At 40.5% G+C, this 16,672-nt stretch overlaps 1 protein-coding gene across 5 annotated transcripts in view; it reads right to left on the reverse strand.

Moving 5' to 3' along the window:
• Window positions 1-15,980, reverse strand: part of marchf8 (membrane-associated ring finger (C3HC4) 8) — a 93,617-nt gene extending 77,637 nt beyond the window's left edge. For 3 of the 5 annotated variants that reach the window (XM_055018553.1, XM_055018554.1, XM_035945270.2), the window contains exon 1: window positions 15,826-15,980. The gene's annotated coding sequence lies outside the window, so the exon portion shown is untranslated. Of the gene's footprint in view, window positions 1-15,507; window positions 15,755-15,825 lie in introns of those variants that run through there. The other 2 variants (XM_023263942.3, XM_055018552.1) reach the window with 2 other exon arrangements.
• Between the last annotated feature and the right edge of the window lie 692 nt (window positions 15,981-16,672).

Consider the following 16,672-nt stretch of genomic DNA (forward strand, 5'->3'; position numbering starts at 1 on the left):
ATAAACGCAACCAAACTCCTCACGCGTTTGTCCAGGAGGACATGTGGCTGGGAGGTGCTCCAGTCTCTGCTCTGACTGCTGCTCTCTCCTGCCTCCCTAAATACCCTCCTCCTCCCTAAGTGCTAACAGCACTCAGGTGTGCTGCAATTACACAGATAGAGGGAGATCAGAGGGAGCAAGGAGAGACAGCAGCCAGCCACACGTAACAAGGGATAATCAAAGGGCTTTAGAGGTGCTGCCAGGCTGACTGTGTCCCACTCTACCAGTCTACCAGTCTACGCTAAGCTAATCAGTGAGAGGTGTTTCAATCTCCTCATCCAGCTCTCAACATGAAGACAAGCACGCTTCATTCAGTGGGGCACCTGGATCTGAAAAATATTCCATTTACTGGTGACTTGAAGTGCACACTCTACTTTATAGAAGTACATTACTTTGCCAGTAAAAAAAAAAAAACAAAAACAAAAAAACCTGTAATTAAAACTTCACACAAGACAAAAAGAAAATGCACCATGACTAAGACTGGTGATAACCGCGTCGTGGATTTGGATGTGAGAGTGTGAACAACTCTGTTATCCAATCTCCTCACTCTCTTTACCAACTTGAAGCCATGCACAACACATTCAGGTGGCAGGCTGTGCATTTTTACGTGGCGATGACAGTTTCAGCAGCTTAAACAAACATCCCCAGCAGCAGATTAAATCAGCTTTAGCATACAGCTGATTAAAATGAATCCCCAAATACCTTGCTGCGAGGTATTTCTGAAATTTCAGCTATAGTCTGTTGTTAAAACCAGTAGGCAAACATTAACAGTGCAGTTTTTATGCCTTCTCATCCAACAAGAGGTGGTTTGAGTTTTGGTTAATTATAACTTACAAGAGATTTGAAAATGCTAGAGAACCCTATCCTTAGCCATTACAACTAAAAAAGGCATTCAAGCTGCATCTTACTGACAGAAAACTACAGCAGAGTGGCTACAATGCAGCCAGACCAGCTGCAACAGAGGGAAATTTTCTCTTTTCTCTAACGACCTCACAAGCTGCCATGACAAGGCAGAAGTTAAACTAAATACCGGTAAGTAAAAGGGGGAAATGACACCATATCAATGCACAGCTGACTCAAAGAGAACCTGATAAGAGTTTTGACAAGACGCTGTTTAAGTCTTTGTGTGTGTGTGCGATGGCAGGATAAGGAAAAGAAAGCAAACGGTGTAGATACAGTACAAGCAGGAGGAGTACTGATTCTGCTGGAAAAGCAGAAATGAATATCTGGTGAGGAGCAAAAGCAAGGAGAAAAGTGCCAGCACATCAGAAATCCAGGGTATAGAGACAGGAACTGAAATTGTCAGACAGGCAGCCACTAACATTGGAGAGGTACTCCACAAAACACACACTGTAAATACTGAAGGTGAATTAGAACACAGAATAGATCCAGCAAAAGCTCCGATCATTACCGCATGCAGGTCGATTTGAATATTAACCTCGTACAGGACTTATTTTCAAAACAGTTTCTTGTCTGCACACGTCCAAATTACAGTCATCAAATCTCGGAGCAACGAATTATCAGCCTGCAGTTGGAGGCGGTTCAAGGCAGGGCTCTGCTATGAAGCTTGGACATTTGTTTGCACAAATACACACAGGCACAGGTACAGATGCAACCTTGAAATCGCAAGTGCAGACTCCCATTTACATTTTGGGAATTTAGCCAAAGCTGACATCCAGATTGAGTTTCGGTGAATGTCTGAGCAAGTGCAGCTTGTAGGTGTGGATGAACAGATGATGGTGGCTGTTGGGAAAATGATACCTGAAAACTTTTTCTGTTGCAGTTTACAGCAAGCGGTTGCAATTCCCAATATTCACTCAGGTCTACATGGTAGTGAACTCCCTCTGTCTTAATCTGGCTGTGCTTTGGGTCAGGCTGATAAAGTTTTTTAAAATCAGTTGTGTGGAAACTCTATTTATGATACACTGCCAAAAAGGAAGACCCAACAGCAGCAGGTGAAATAGACACTACTGGACTTATTTTTCCCAACAGAACTTGCACAAGTCAAATAAAACTCCTATTGTTTCTCAGTGAAAATTGTAAAAAAAACTATCAAAATTGTCCAGAGTCCATTCTTATGTCACTTTTTGTATGACAAACAATCCAAAATCCCAAAATGTGCAATTCAGTGTAATCTAATTGTATCATATGTTGGGAATTTTGCCTCATACGCAACCTAGACAATGAATTCATTATGAGAGCTTTAATCATTACTGTCAGAACAGTCCAGCTAAAAAGAACAGACAGCTTGGAGATGTTTCATCAGCAAAGGATGCCGAAAGATTTTGTGCTTCTGTATCTAAAGTATCATCCCAAACAGTCTGGTCATGGCTCATATTCTCACTGCTCTTCACTCTCCGCTGCATCCTGTATAAAAAGGTGGGCTGGTCCTCCCCAATGGACATAAGGGAGTTTTAGAGAATGTTGTTTATCTTTGAGTGTCCACTGGAAAATCTGAATCATTAAACCTGGTCTCATATTGTTAGAGGACTCAGAATGTCAGGTCACAGAACATTTAAACATTAGCTGTATCACATTTGAAAACTGAGCCTTGAAGTGCTGGTTTCAGATGTTCCCTGTGGATAGAATTAACATCATAAAACACTTTGAAAAGAAAGTCATTTCACCGATACTTAAGTATCTGCAATTCGACTACAATTTTGAGCTGATAATGACTTGCCTTACAAAAAATTGAGATTAATTATAATATTGTCTTTTTATGTTCATTTTATATTCTATTAATTTCAGATTAGTGGTACTGGCATTATTAACTGACACCTTTTTGCTGCAAATCTGCAAATTCAAGCTACTGGTCTCCTTTTTCATTTGGCTTTAAGCCAAATCGTGGCCCACAGAGGTGCTGTAGTGATTGGCTTTTTATCTAAATCCATGTTACCAAAGTAAATAGATGCTCATCAAAATGCAGTCGGTCAAGTATTAAAAATTAAGCAACTGAAGATGAACATTTAGTATGACTGAACCATTGAAATATGACAATTCTGTTAGCTTCAGCTGTTTCTATACAGGTGAATGGAAATAATACTAATAATTATGCAAAATTAACATGGTAAGTTCAAGGAATTACAGCAATTGTGTCATAATTGTGACAGACACACTTGTAGTTGCTTAAAGGCAGCATTTAAAGTTTTGTTGCTGTTAAATAAAATACCAAAATTGACCTATTAATCGGCATCTGACTTTCAGTTTTACAATGACTCTCAAATTACTGTCCACAAAGTCTTTTAAAAATATAACCAAATCTAACTTTAAAAGCATGATATATTATCAAAATCTCATTACTCTACATGTCTCACTTCAAAATTCACCAAAAATAATGCGTTTACCTAAACCAGATCTTGTGAAAAAAAAAGAATAAACAAAAAATTCTGAGCTCCTTTTTATAACAGCGAAGCCACAAGTGAACAGCAACAAGCAGTCATAAAAGCTGTGACTTTCCAGCTGAATTGGGATGAACTGCAGGCCGTGTTTCCACAGAGCAGATAGTATGGAAACAAATTAAGTAAGTATGGAAACAAATTAAGAATGGGAGAAGTAAAATGCCTTCCAGGACTAGTAAACATGTGGGCACTTGGAAACATTTTTGGAAACGTTTACAAAAATATTAATAGAAATTCAGCTTTTTATATATTTAGATGGTATATTACTTTATAATGTACTGAAAATAAAAAGAATCCACAGAGAGTAAAAATGAGAAAGGAGCAAAAAACCCTGAGAAACTGCTTGGGGTTCAGAAGATCCGTGTAAATACAATATAATGCTACACTTGAGTGCTTGTCTACTTAAACCATATATGTGTTTTACCGTAAGCACATTTCTCTTGACAAAAATATGATCTCAAAAGATATGACCTGTTTAAATATACCAGGAAATAAAAATAAAATGCGACACAGTTACTACAGTGACTTCTAAGTTTGCGAAAACTTACAAAGCATTTTGACAGTCATGCAGTAATTTCAGGACTTGCTTCCTGAATTCACTTTCTTTCACTTTCAGTTCTTCCCAGTGCAGCTGAATCCCTTTGCTCTCAGTATAAAGGAGAAGTTCATGTTTGCCAAAGTTTCAAGTTTGCTCAAGTAAAATAGCAGAGAAAAGATGACTTTTCTAAATTCCATTCTATAAACACAACTCCTTATTACGTAAGGAACTAGATAATGAGCACAGATACACACAAGCAAACTGGGATACTAAGAAACAAACAGATATCAAGATGAATATCATACTAACAGATGTTGTCCATGCTGCATATTTAGTATTAGAATGTTTATTTTTTAGATAATCTGTGTGATGGCAGATTGCATGAGTAGCACAACTCCCTGGAGGTCATTACAAACCTAATTACAGCAATCCAGTTCTGCGAAATTACTGTGACAGGTGGAAATTTTCTGAGACCAGTCACACTGATGACTTCATATTTACCGTATTAACACAGAGTTTCCACATTTTGTTTTATTAGATGATCAAGTCAAACGGCCACAAGAGAAGCTTAGTCTTGAAAAATGTCCCAACTTAACTGAAGAGTAATGAGGAGTTCCTGTAATCAGTACCACTGAGTTAAGTTCCACTGAAAATTACACAACACTGCCTGCTCAGCTGTGTCAGCCAAACAGGATGCAGTCCGTGTTTTCTACAGGAAACTGAAGCTGTCCACGTATTCAAGGCTGATAGCAGATTGAAAGCGACTGACAAACGCCGTTTCATACTGCTGTTGACATGGAATTGTTCTGCGCGGTGGCTTTCCTTTATGTTATCACTGCTAATGTTCAAACTAGCATTCAGGGAAACGGGGCCACTTCATCATAAGAATGAGGAAATGAATAACCGGCCCACCACCAGCGGAGAAACCGAAAGCATTTTCATTCGAAGCACTGTTCTGACATTACCAGTAAGCACGGCCCTGGTTACTGGTTAGTGTGTGCTTCACCGCCCTCCAGGCTAGTGTTTGTCTTCCCTGTGCCTCGCAGAATGACCCGACTCTGTGTGGAGGAGTTATGGACCAGCAGGCAGTAACAGCCCACCACAGTGCTCCACGAACCAGCAGACGTGTAATGTGTGTGTGTGTGTGTGTGTGCATCTGTGTGTAGCGAGCGTGTGGACTCAGGAAACCACACACTGAGAGACAGCTTGAGAGGCTGCTGGTCTGGCCGGTGGTCGAATCGACGGCCAGCAGCAGCAGCAAAAAGGAGCTAAATGGCTGTGCGACAGTGCGGCGGACAGTTGGAGAACTGGCCTCCAGCAGTCACTTATAAAGCAGTTACCAAGAAAACCCACTCTGCAGTATAACGGAGCACTGGTGACAATAAATCGGAATTAGGAAAAGTTAATAATGCAGCTGGTAGAGGAGAATCAGTCTTAATTTGAAGATTCATCCTAATATATTTGTGTCTTGTGGCATAAGGACCGTTTCTTTGTTAGAAAGCAGTTTCAGTGGATTCTCAGGTTCTGTTGAAAGTTGCAACAGCAATGTTCCTGTAATTCTGGCTGGATTTGTTGCACGCCCTCCCTCTCTAACACTTCCTGGAACATATGCCCTCAAAGCCTTAAAATACTGTCCACACTATGGCCAGTGCATTAAATGGGACATTGTTTCTGGAAATACACGTTGCTGCAAGCTGTTTTTCAATCCGCCACATTACAAGATGACATTGTCTCCCATTTAAGAGCTGAAACTAAAAGGTATTGTTATTTTTATGCCTTCGCTAAGGAGAGCAGAGCTATGAGATCAGGGCTGCTTTTTGTCTCTTTGTCTGTTTGTCAGCAAGATTACACAAAAACAACCGAGCTGAATTTCATGAACCTTGGTAGAGAGATGGAGCATGTGCAAAGAAACGACCTCATACATTTTGAGGCAGATCTGGACCAATTTCATTAAAACTGCAATAAAGGGCATTGGCTTCGGTGCCCTCTGAGTGGCCTTGTAGTTACTGATTCATCTGCTGATCTGCTGTTTAGATGATTCATCTCTGAGTCTCCCTACGCCTATTAAATGTCAGAAAATGGCTTCCAATGGTGGATTCATTAAGCTTTTCTCATTTAATCAGCAAAATATTAGTTCATTACGATAGCAAATGACTAAAAATGCAAAAAATCCTCACATTTGAGTTTTGGTTTTGCTTGAAACAAAGGAACAAACACTAAAACTGTTGAATGATTATCAAAATATTATAATGTAATAAAGATGATTTATCTTCCGTCAACAGACTCATCAATCAATCAATGAATTGTGTCAGTTCTACTTCCAATATATTTGGGTGGTGACAGAAGCATCCTGAGACCTCACCAAATAAAACCACAGTTTTCTGCAGGGCTCAATGTTACTTTTAACAAAATAGAAATCAGACATTTTTCGTGACTCTGGAGATGAGAGGTTGATGTTTGCGGCGGTGAGATATAGTGCACATATGGCGGCAGGGTTATTCATCACACAGCCTTTCAAAACATGTCTTGATTTAGTCTCTCATCTACCTTGTTTTCCTCGCAGTCATATCCAAGGCAACAGAGCAAATGAACATGTCAGGTTGGTTTGACAAAGCGTCCTCTCATCCTCTGCCACACAACCATCTTCGGCTAGTAATTGGGATAATCACAAGAACCGGGATGCGAAACAAGTCGTGTTTGATACCGTGTATCCTGACAAAACTAGCATGTGTGCCTAGCAGGAGATCAAATAAGTTAAACCCATGTGAGGAAACAAACAAAAGAGTCGGTCAAACGTGTGTTTAGAGGTTACACGGCCATAATTACAACATCTGCCTTGGTGCGCTTTTAAAAATACAGTAGCTAATGTCAGATCAGCCTCATGACCTGAGACCTGACAGAGCAGCTATCTTCATCCCTCTGTAGATGGCACTCATTATGCTAATGCTTGTCAAGAAAAAGTAAAGTTATCTCCTCATTACCGTAAGGGTTGAATGTTACCACAGCTGTCCACCAGTCTCAACAGCTGCACAGACACGGTCGCATGCATCCATTTAACTGAATTCATATTCGTCAAACAAACTCCGTCATTGTTTGAAAAAGTAATTCAAACCAACTGCCTCGCACAGCGCCCACAAAGCCAATTTATACCAGCAATGGAGGGGTGAATTCATTATTTAAATCACTATTAATAACTGTAACACACTCAGGATTGAATTACAATGATCAAAGAAATGTGGGGTGTTCTTAAGCGGAGCGGGGATTTAGGCAGGAATTATTTTTGCTGCTGCAACCGGAGAATGTCTCCAACACGGATGCATTATGATGAGATTTAAGTCGTGAATACACCAGAGTCAAAATTACAAGCTGCAAAAAACCTCCTCTGGCTGTGCAAACAACACCAGCAAACGGTTGAGGAGTCATTGGTAATAAAAACTGATTTGATATTTATAATGAAATCGTGGTCGGGGCTCATTCGGCTGCTGGAATTCTCTCGCTGGTCTGCTGAAGTTCACATTAAAAGCAGCTGATTATATCTCTGCTGCTCACAAACACGCAAGTAATTTACACATGAATGGTGGACTGATTATGTGCCAAACGAGAAACCAGAAAAAGTTCCACGTTCCGAAGTTGCACGGCTCTTCCCAGAGATCACATGACAGTCGGCATTTAAAATACAATAACATCTAAACTGTTTTTCTTTGTGTGTCGAGCCACAGTCGCTGCTGCTGCTCAGGACAATTACCCAGTTTTTCTTCCACTCTGTACAAACAAAAGCAAATATAGAGACTCTCAGGAGATGTCTACAGGTCGCGTCACTACTGCATAATGTCGGTCAGACTCACAGAAATGCATGTACTTATATATGGGAAGGTCTCCATTTAGCATATCATACTTTTGTTGTAAGATGCATTTTCTTTCCTCCAAGACAGCCATTAGCTTCTATATATTTTTATGGTATGAAAACAAACCTGCAGACTTGAAATGACCTTGTAATGTAACATGAATATTCTGGTTAAACTGACCTGAAAAGCAGCTGAGGGACACGGAGGATTTACAGCGTAACTATAAAGCAGGCTGGCATTGAACTGCTGTTTATTCTAAGAACAAAAAAATAAGCAAAACTGATCTTATTCAAACGCTATTCTGCTTCATTTAAAGCCCCTTCCAGTTCAAATCAAACTTGTCACATTGTTAACATGTTCTTAAAGTGTTTTTGTAACCTGGAAGCAGTCGACATCACAGCTCAGCATTTTCACTTAGACTTAATAACACATATTCAGGCTTCTGGGGCTTCATATGCAACAAACCAAAGGAAATAACCCAAATAAACATAAAAGGTGGGGCTTTCTGTATCATTATTCTTTGTCAGAATTACTCCAATATTACAACTTGCCATTGTGTAGAGTAGAATAGCTTTACAGTGTTTCAGGACAGGTGTAGGTGAGCTGGTGTGCTCCAGCTGCAGTAAGTAGGGGAGGCACGGATGGAGAGTTGTGGAGATCATAGATCTGCACATTCTAAAGAGTAATGGAGCTACATCTAAGCCTTTACAAGGCAGAAAGCACTTATAATATAGAAAACACTTAGAAATATGTAACTTTGATGTCCTGAGGTGAATTTTTATGGGTTAAATCAACACCCAGGGAGTGACTTAATGTGGACATTTTCTTGTCAGACTTTCACAACCACATTAGAATACTTGTGTACTACGTGTCTTAATGAAGTTGACGCTTCAAAAACTTAATTTGGGAAACATGGTCACTTTGATGGATTACCTTTCAAACAACTTTCCGCAAGTTGATTTTACAGCTAAATTAATGGAAATAGATGGCTGACTGGCTTTCTGAAATCTAATTAAATGCAATATGTTGATAATAATGTAAAGCAACACGTTGTGCCGTGCATTAGCTTAAAAGGCCACAAACTGACAATGAACTTGAATAAGCTCTGAATAAAGGTTTATTAATACCTGTGATTCATACTAAGAATTATAAATTCTTCTTTGACAGAACCTCATTTTCTTTCATAATAGTACAGAGCTACATGTCTTCTAGCCTTCCCTCATTGATTCATTATGAGTCGCACAGCTTTCAACAAATACACTGAATGCAATTTAATGTAATGCCGTGCGTTTGCATAAACATACATTCAAACACATTGTAGCCACACTTTAGCTGGACAGACTGTCCACGGACGCTTTGAAATACACTCAGGTGAAGAAAATACAGAGAACGTTTGTTCTTAATGCAGAACCTACAACCCAATTTTCATTTCCTGTTTCCACATTTTCACTTTCATTCTGCCATCACCTGCTCCTGTCTTAAACACGCAGCTGTCAACACTCATCAGTATTAGTCAAGTCTGCTGCCAGTCCACCAGACGAAAGACAGATGAGAAACATAACTGATGCAGATGCTTCCACAAAGTCAACAGAGCCGACTGCACATCGGCTGCACGACGCTTCAAACGTGGCCCAGTTATAATGTTTATGACTTAACTAAGCGTTTTTGACTAAATGGAGATTTACCCATCATTAAATTAAATGAGTTTCACAATACAAACTAGTTTTCACATAGATAATAGTTGCCACTGAATAGTTAGACCCAGGAACTGACAGGTCTGACTGAGGTAAATAAACCAAATGACAAATCTGATGTTATCTTGTTAACAAATGACTCATTTAAACTGAACAGAAAAAGTGGTAATATGAAATATATTTGACACATCTGAGTGGGCATTAAAATGCTGTTTAACAAAGCATGAAACCGAGAAGATTTTAAATTTAAAATTATCCAATTCATTAAAGAAATAATGCAATATTCTTCAAATTACAATTAATTAAAAAAATTAAATAACCTCAGGCTAAATGACTAGAGGTCTGCATAATCAGACAGGCTATAACCTTTCTGAATTGCATTAATACTACTAATTCTGACACAATGTAAATGCATGCACATATAGCTAAAAAATAAAGTATGCAGCATATGATGCTAGAGTGACTTCTTGTTTTACATGACTACTTTAACTTAGACACCATTGCAGGTGTTTCCCGTACACATTTGCAAATAAGTATTTATTAAGTAATATTCCAGGAAACTGTCCTGTCCGGGTAATCTTGTAATGTTTAGTTTGATGCTTATTCAATGAATCAAGCTACTTATGTTGAACAGAAATCATGCATGTAATCATATTATGCAGAGAGTGATAGAGAAGAGAAGGAGGTCTTGTTGACCTGCAGATTCTTCTAATGCAAAAGAAATGATTAAAAATAAGGAAGAAATGGGAATAAAAAAATAAAAAATAAAAAACACAGCGTTCCCCCTTCAGCCCTCCGTTTTCTGTCCTAAGCTGCTCCCATCAGACCAGCTCGGCCATACGGATGCACTTCATCTGCACACATGTAAACATGAAATTAAATTAGCCACAGCTCTGAGCCTTTGGCTACAATTAGCAGAAGGTTAAACTATTACCAACATTCGACATAACCACTCATCGCCAGCTTGCATGGTAAATTAATCTACATAACCTAACCAACAACACTTTCAGATATTACAGGGGAATTAAGTCATCAGCTTATCTGTGCAGGAGAAGAAGCTCAAAATATGGTAGTAACTGGATATATGCTTCAGATTTAAATGTATTTTAAAACAAATACTGTCAGACTCTCTTGTAGATTTTTCTGTTTTCCTATTTTTGCATTGCTTTGCAGTGTTGTTGCCAGTGCTTAAATAACAACTTCTGCAGGATTTTCTGCCATTGATTCAGGCTTTCCACCAACTGAAGAGACATGCACACATGCCTGCATTAGCAAAACAGTCAATAGAAACGCCCTCTCTCTCAAAATACCTGTGACTCAACAGTCCTGTCACAGGCTGGATTTTTGAAAACCTGAGAAACTGAGACACGAGGAGGTGCACATGTCTAGTTTCCTCTCAGATCACTAAATTACCACATCTGAAAGATTATTATGGAATTTTTGCTAGATGACACCCAATAAACACTGCCTGCCCTATTTTTAAAGGGTTGAGAAATGAAATTTTTAATCTTTAGAGGTTGGTAAGGGAGAGATCAGAGAGCAGAGAATGCAGGTGGGGGCCTTTCTGATACAGACGAGTGGTTCAGGTAATTAGCCATTTTACTAGAAACATCTATAGTGATCTATCAGCAATATTTTATAATTAGACCAATCAAATATCCTGTGTGTAAATATCGACCTGTAATGCTTTATAGCTCCAGGAGCATGAAGTAAGAGATTTAAAAGAGGCTGCGGGGAATGAGGTTTTCTATCATGCAGATCTGTGCACTCTGGTATGTGAATAATAAAAGTTAACTGATTCATGAGTAACATTTCTATCCGTATGTGTCTCAGATTAAGTGAATGTTTGATAAAAGTTGGTGAAAACAGAAGAAAATCCACAACATATTTCTTAAACCAAATTCAGAGTAGCTAAAAGCTCCTATGAATGTAAGGACTTCGATTTTCAAAAAGCTGGTGCATATAAATCCAGATCTCAAACCAAATCAACACCTGTGGGAGATCAGTTCCACTGCACTCTCCACAGCTGCTTTTGCACACATGCGTGGTGAGTCTAGCAACAGCAAAACACAACGTTGTCACCTCATGCCACCAATAAGGTTTCCTCCTCTTTGTTCGTTGTCCTCTGCGGACAGGAACCTTGGGAAAGCCCTAATGGCTTCATCAACCATAGCGTTCAACTTGCAGCAGCACCATCCCACGGTCCATTCAGCTGAGCCAGCACCTCTGCTCGCCTGATGTATAGCAGCTGTCCAGCATCCCCCTTTTCATCACAGACATTATAATTTCATTGCACCCCTGCAACACACACGTACACGGCTGCACACACACACGCACGCCATAAGTCTGAGGGAAGAAGGTTCCTGAAGATCTGAGAGAAATATCAATACAAACACTGACCTCTTGCATATGTTTTTTTTTTACCTCCAGACATTTGCTCGGTGAGGTTGAATTCACAGGGGTGTATGACATCATCCATAGGAGGAAGTCATTAGATTGGATCAATACTCTTATTCCTTACAGATGAAGGCCGGTCACAGGGACACATGGTAGCAGGGCAGGCCAGGATTGAGTTAATACACAGTAGAGCGCGACGACACAGTATGATACCTTTACTGTCTTATTACATTATCGCTCAGCCAGAAGCTGATACAACAGGAGTAGCAGGGGGACATATTCCTCCGTTATAGCCCAGGATCAGATAACAGAAGCAGTGTGGAACAGCTGCACAAGGCCTACATGTCACTGGAAACCTGGTGGTACCACTGCAGCTGCCACATGGTGGGAATATTGTTAATAAACTTTTAATTAGTTCAGCCTAAGATGGGTTAAGAAAAGCGAAACTTGCCGAAGTGCAGGTCCAGCAAAGGGAGGTAATCGCTAACATTATCTTGACGTGCTAATCATCACTAAAGTCCAGGGAAAAAACCCACATCCTGAGTAACGCACACACAGGCTCCCGTAAAAGGGAAGAGGATACGAATGATTTTTGCAGACTGGATCCATTTGCTGCCTCTTCGCAGAATGCAATCAATATTATTTTACGGATTAACCGTGAGAGTGAGGAGACGGGGTGAGCAGCTAACACAGAGATGCAGTGTGAGTCTGCAGGTGCCATTTTGAAAGAGGATGACATTAAAAAATACCAATTTAAATAAAGTCGAACTAAAGAAAAATGCTGCTGATTGCTTAGGGCATAAGTTACGACTAAGTGCTGCGTCTGTCTGCAAAATTATCACATCCTCCATTAGTGTTAAGTCAATGTAGAGGAAACACAGCAAAAAATAAAAAAGGAAGTGTAAGTGTTTGTCGTGTTGCGGTGTAGATTACAGTGACTTACTGGCAACTTACAATGTTTCTCAGACTGGTTCATGATTTAAAAAGGCTGCAGCAGAAACAATTACCAGACAAAACAGAGAATTGCTAAAGTACATGTTGGGATATTGTTGTGTACATTCTTCCCTAATGTCGGACCAAACATTTAGCTGAGAATATAACTCTCAGGTTATTCATTTAATAAGACTTTTCTGGCTTTATTAGCCAAAGAGAGGCTGAAAGTGATAGACAGAGGGAGGATGAAAAGCCTCAATCGCAGCAGTAAGGACCTGGTCTTGGTACATTGTGCACACTGTACCAGGTAGACGATCCCTCTGACAGATTTCATTATGTGAATAATTCTAACTTGCAGTCTTATTACAGAACATTTCCCCAAAAGCTAAAAAGAAAGAATACAATGAGTATGTTCAGCTCAAACAGCCAACACGCTGTCTGACCTTTGAAACAGGCTGTATGTGTTTAGTAAGAACAAACACCAGCTGCTGTACAGTTAAAATAATTTGTCAAAGCAAAAATGTGGACTACAGTAGATGAACCTGAACTAAAATCCTTTTTTCCCCCCCAAATCTCTTCTACAAGTCAAAATGTTTTTGCCTGTTGTTAAATTGAATTTGATTAAAACCGCTACAGAATAGCACAATAGAGGCTGTCAAACCCATCCTCTGTTCCATATTATAAAATACTGTGGGAGGCACATTGCACCATTACAACCAATTGTGTCAAACAATGACTGTAGTTAATTGGCAGAAAGCTGCTATCAGAGCCTTCAGATACTTTTGATTGCATTATTTCCGCCCTCCAATTACTTTCCTCAGAGCCTATCTCTGACGACGGAAAGTATGAGTTAATTTGCAAGCGCACAATGGGCCAGTCCATTAAGGCTGCAGGCTCCTTCCCTCGCAAGCTTAACAGACACATTCTCAGTCGTCCTCTTCCTCATGTTTGGAATCATGTATCTATGGCTTTACTTTGTCTTTTCTGCCTGCAGCCGTCTTTGTCAGGACGACTTCAGAGGCTGGTGACAGTTCGGGCAGCTCTGGCTCAGGAATAGATGACATTTCTCATGCTTGTTGATACCAGTAAAATCCCTCATTGTCATAGGATTCGCAGTCTGCAGGTCACAAAGGAAGACCAGGACAAGAAGAGGAGTGTAGGACCAGAGAAGCGAACCGTCTTTGTTCATATATTCATTCATTTGGTGTCAAACTTTTAAGAACACCGACTTCACTCTGAGCAAGTCAGTCTGCCATGAAAGCTGATATCACTGATGTAATTCATCTAATACCATAAAATATCTGTGCACTTAACAAGAAAACTTTGACAAGTTAAAAGCAGCTCATGAATAAAACAGAGCTCTCTTTTATCTGTTTTTTACTTTCTTTTCCTACTAAATTACATTTTTCATCAATCACCAAACCAACATTTGACCGCCTACCTACAAAAAAAGGCCACCGTCCATCACCACTGTTTTAACCCTTTGCTGTCAGACACTTGAACAGCATTTGTTCGAAAAAGAAGCCAATCCATATGTGCTAATCCAAATTGAGGAGGCAGGATCACAGGCAAAATAAGCATTGGTTATCTGCATGTTTATGCATGCACACTCCAGATACCAACGGGACAATGAGGCTTCTTATCGTAACAAGCCTTCGGTATTTCACAACACTGGCAAAAACATAACCAAAGGCTTCAGTGATGTAACAAACACAGTCAGTCAGGCGCAGCTGGTTCCTCCTCTTGCCCTCGACAATAGCTGAGCACCACAGCAAATCCTGCATCGTGATACAGATGGCACTGCGAGAAGCTCCGTTTGACACGGAGCCAAGACTTGTTACCTTAGACTTGGAGATGAGTGAAAGATTCGCCCTCCCAGTGACAAAGGCAAATACCACAGCAGGCACCCACAGCGAGGAAGTGCAAACAGAAGAGCTTTAAAGCACACTGGAACGCTTTGGTGCATGTTTTTGAACAAACTGCATACACACACGCATGGATTGTACAGCAGATGTGCCACACAGCATGACATGGAGAGAGATGGAACTGAGGGATCCTGCAGCCAACGAGCAGGACAAGGAGAACAAATGTGATTATTGGGTGCAAATCTATCCATTGACAGTTTGCATCTTGCGTTGCCGTTGGAATCAAGCTGAAGACACAATGACTTGGTATTGATTTGCACCCTGTAGAGCTATGTAGGGTGCTCCTCCCGGCTTTATTATGGTTCATAATAAAAGGCAACACCCGGCTGAGCAGTGCGCCTCATACAGTGAACGTAAAATATGCTCTGTGGGGCAAAGCAAAGCATCTAAAGAGCAAATCAATATTGATCCAGTAAACTCCATATACGTCAGCGTGACTCTGTGGATGCGTTTGCGAGGAAATGCATGGGAGCAGCATTGTAGGACATCCTGAATTATTCTCTGCTTAATCGAAATGCAATCAATTCTATCCTCCTGATCTGGTGTCCCGTGTTATTCCAGCGTCAAGTAAAAAAACTAACAAAGGCTCCCTCGCTCAATATTGCGTCTCTACTCGGGTCACCAACACGCACCAAATGGACAAACCCAAGGAATAAATTCATTAATGGCACAAACGCGTAGCTGATTTTTTAAATTTTTCTGCTGCAGGGAGCTCAAATTAAACTGAATTTGTCATACCTTTAATGACAACAGGCTACGGTGCTCCGTCGCCGGGACCCGACTGTCGGCTTCTACGGCAGGCAGTAATAAAAAGGGGGGAAAATAAAATTCTCACACTGTCACATCCCAGCACAGTCCAGACGCACGTCCGAGCGACCGACTGACCGACCGACTCCCCTCCACCAGCCGCCTCCTCCTGTTAATAAAGCGAGAGGCGCAGCGGAGACGGAGGAGCCTCGGTGTGGACGCGCACAAAACTGCATTGGACCAAATGTTGCTCCATATCCCTAATGACACAAAAGAGAGAGAGAATTAAAAAAAAAAAAACACACTCACCGCTGTGTTTGGCACCGAATGACGACGTTTCTGTTTATTTCATTGCCCCCGCGGAGCAGCTGTGTGTAGTGGTGCGTCACCGACTTCCGCGTTAAGATGGAATGAAAAAAAAAAAAACGCAAGAAAAATAATGGATTTAAAGGACAGGCGGCGCACGCGGGCTTGTGCTGCTGAGGAGATGATGATGATGGTGGTGGTGGTGAAGATAAGGATGATGATGATGATGATGAAGAAGGTGATGAGAGGATGAGTGTGAAGGCGGCAGGCTGGGAGATGAGCCTATAATGGGATGATGAGGGATGAAATGTAGTTAAAGCTGCTCTAATCAGTGGTTTGTGTGAGTATTAACTTAAAGGTGTTGCTTGTAGTGACAAATCCATAAAGATTTTATTATTATTATTATTATTATTATTATTATTATTATTATTATTATATAATTGTCAGCCAACTTTTTAGTTTTCTTCAGTTCCATGAGGCATTTTAGCATCTTTAAAAGTAATTGTTTGGGTTCTCTGACAGGTGGACATGAGGCCGAGCTGCTAAGGAGCCACATTCTTCCATTTTGGAGATTGTAGAGAACAAAAAAGACCTAAAAGGAACCCACCAATATGGAGCCCAAATGGGTTGCACCTTGTTTGATGTTTGGTCCACAGCCAGTTTGGTCCTCAGTTTCCATTAAGGCCCTTCGATAGATCCAGATGGGTTGGAGTTGAGTCTTTCATTGGATCCATGTAGGGTCCATATGGTTCACCCCAGTTTATCTCATCTGGGGCCTATATGGGAGTTTGCATGGGTTGATGGTGGGACCCAGCTGTCTTATCTAATGGTCTTAGAAACACAGTATGCA

Source organism: Amphiprion ocellaris, chromosome 16 (assembly GCF_022539595.1).
Source record: "Amphiprion ocellaris isolate individual 3 ecotype Okinawa chromosome 16, ASM2253959v1, whole genome shotgun sequence".
NCBI lineage: Eukaryota > Metazoa > Chordata > Actinopteri > Pomacentridae > Amphiprion > Amphiprion ocellaris.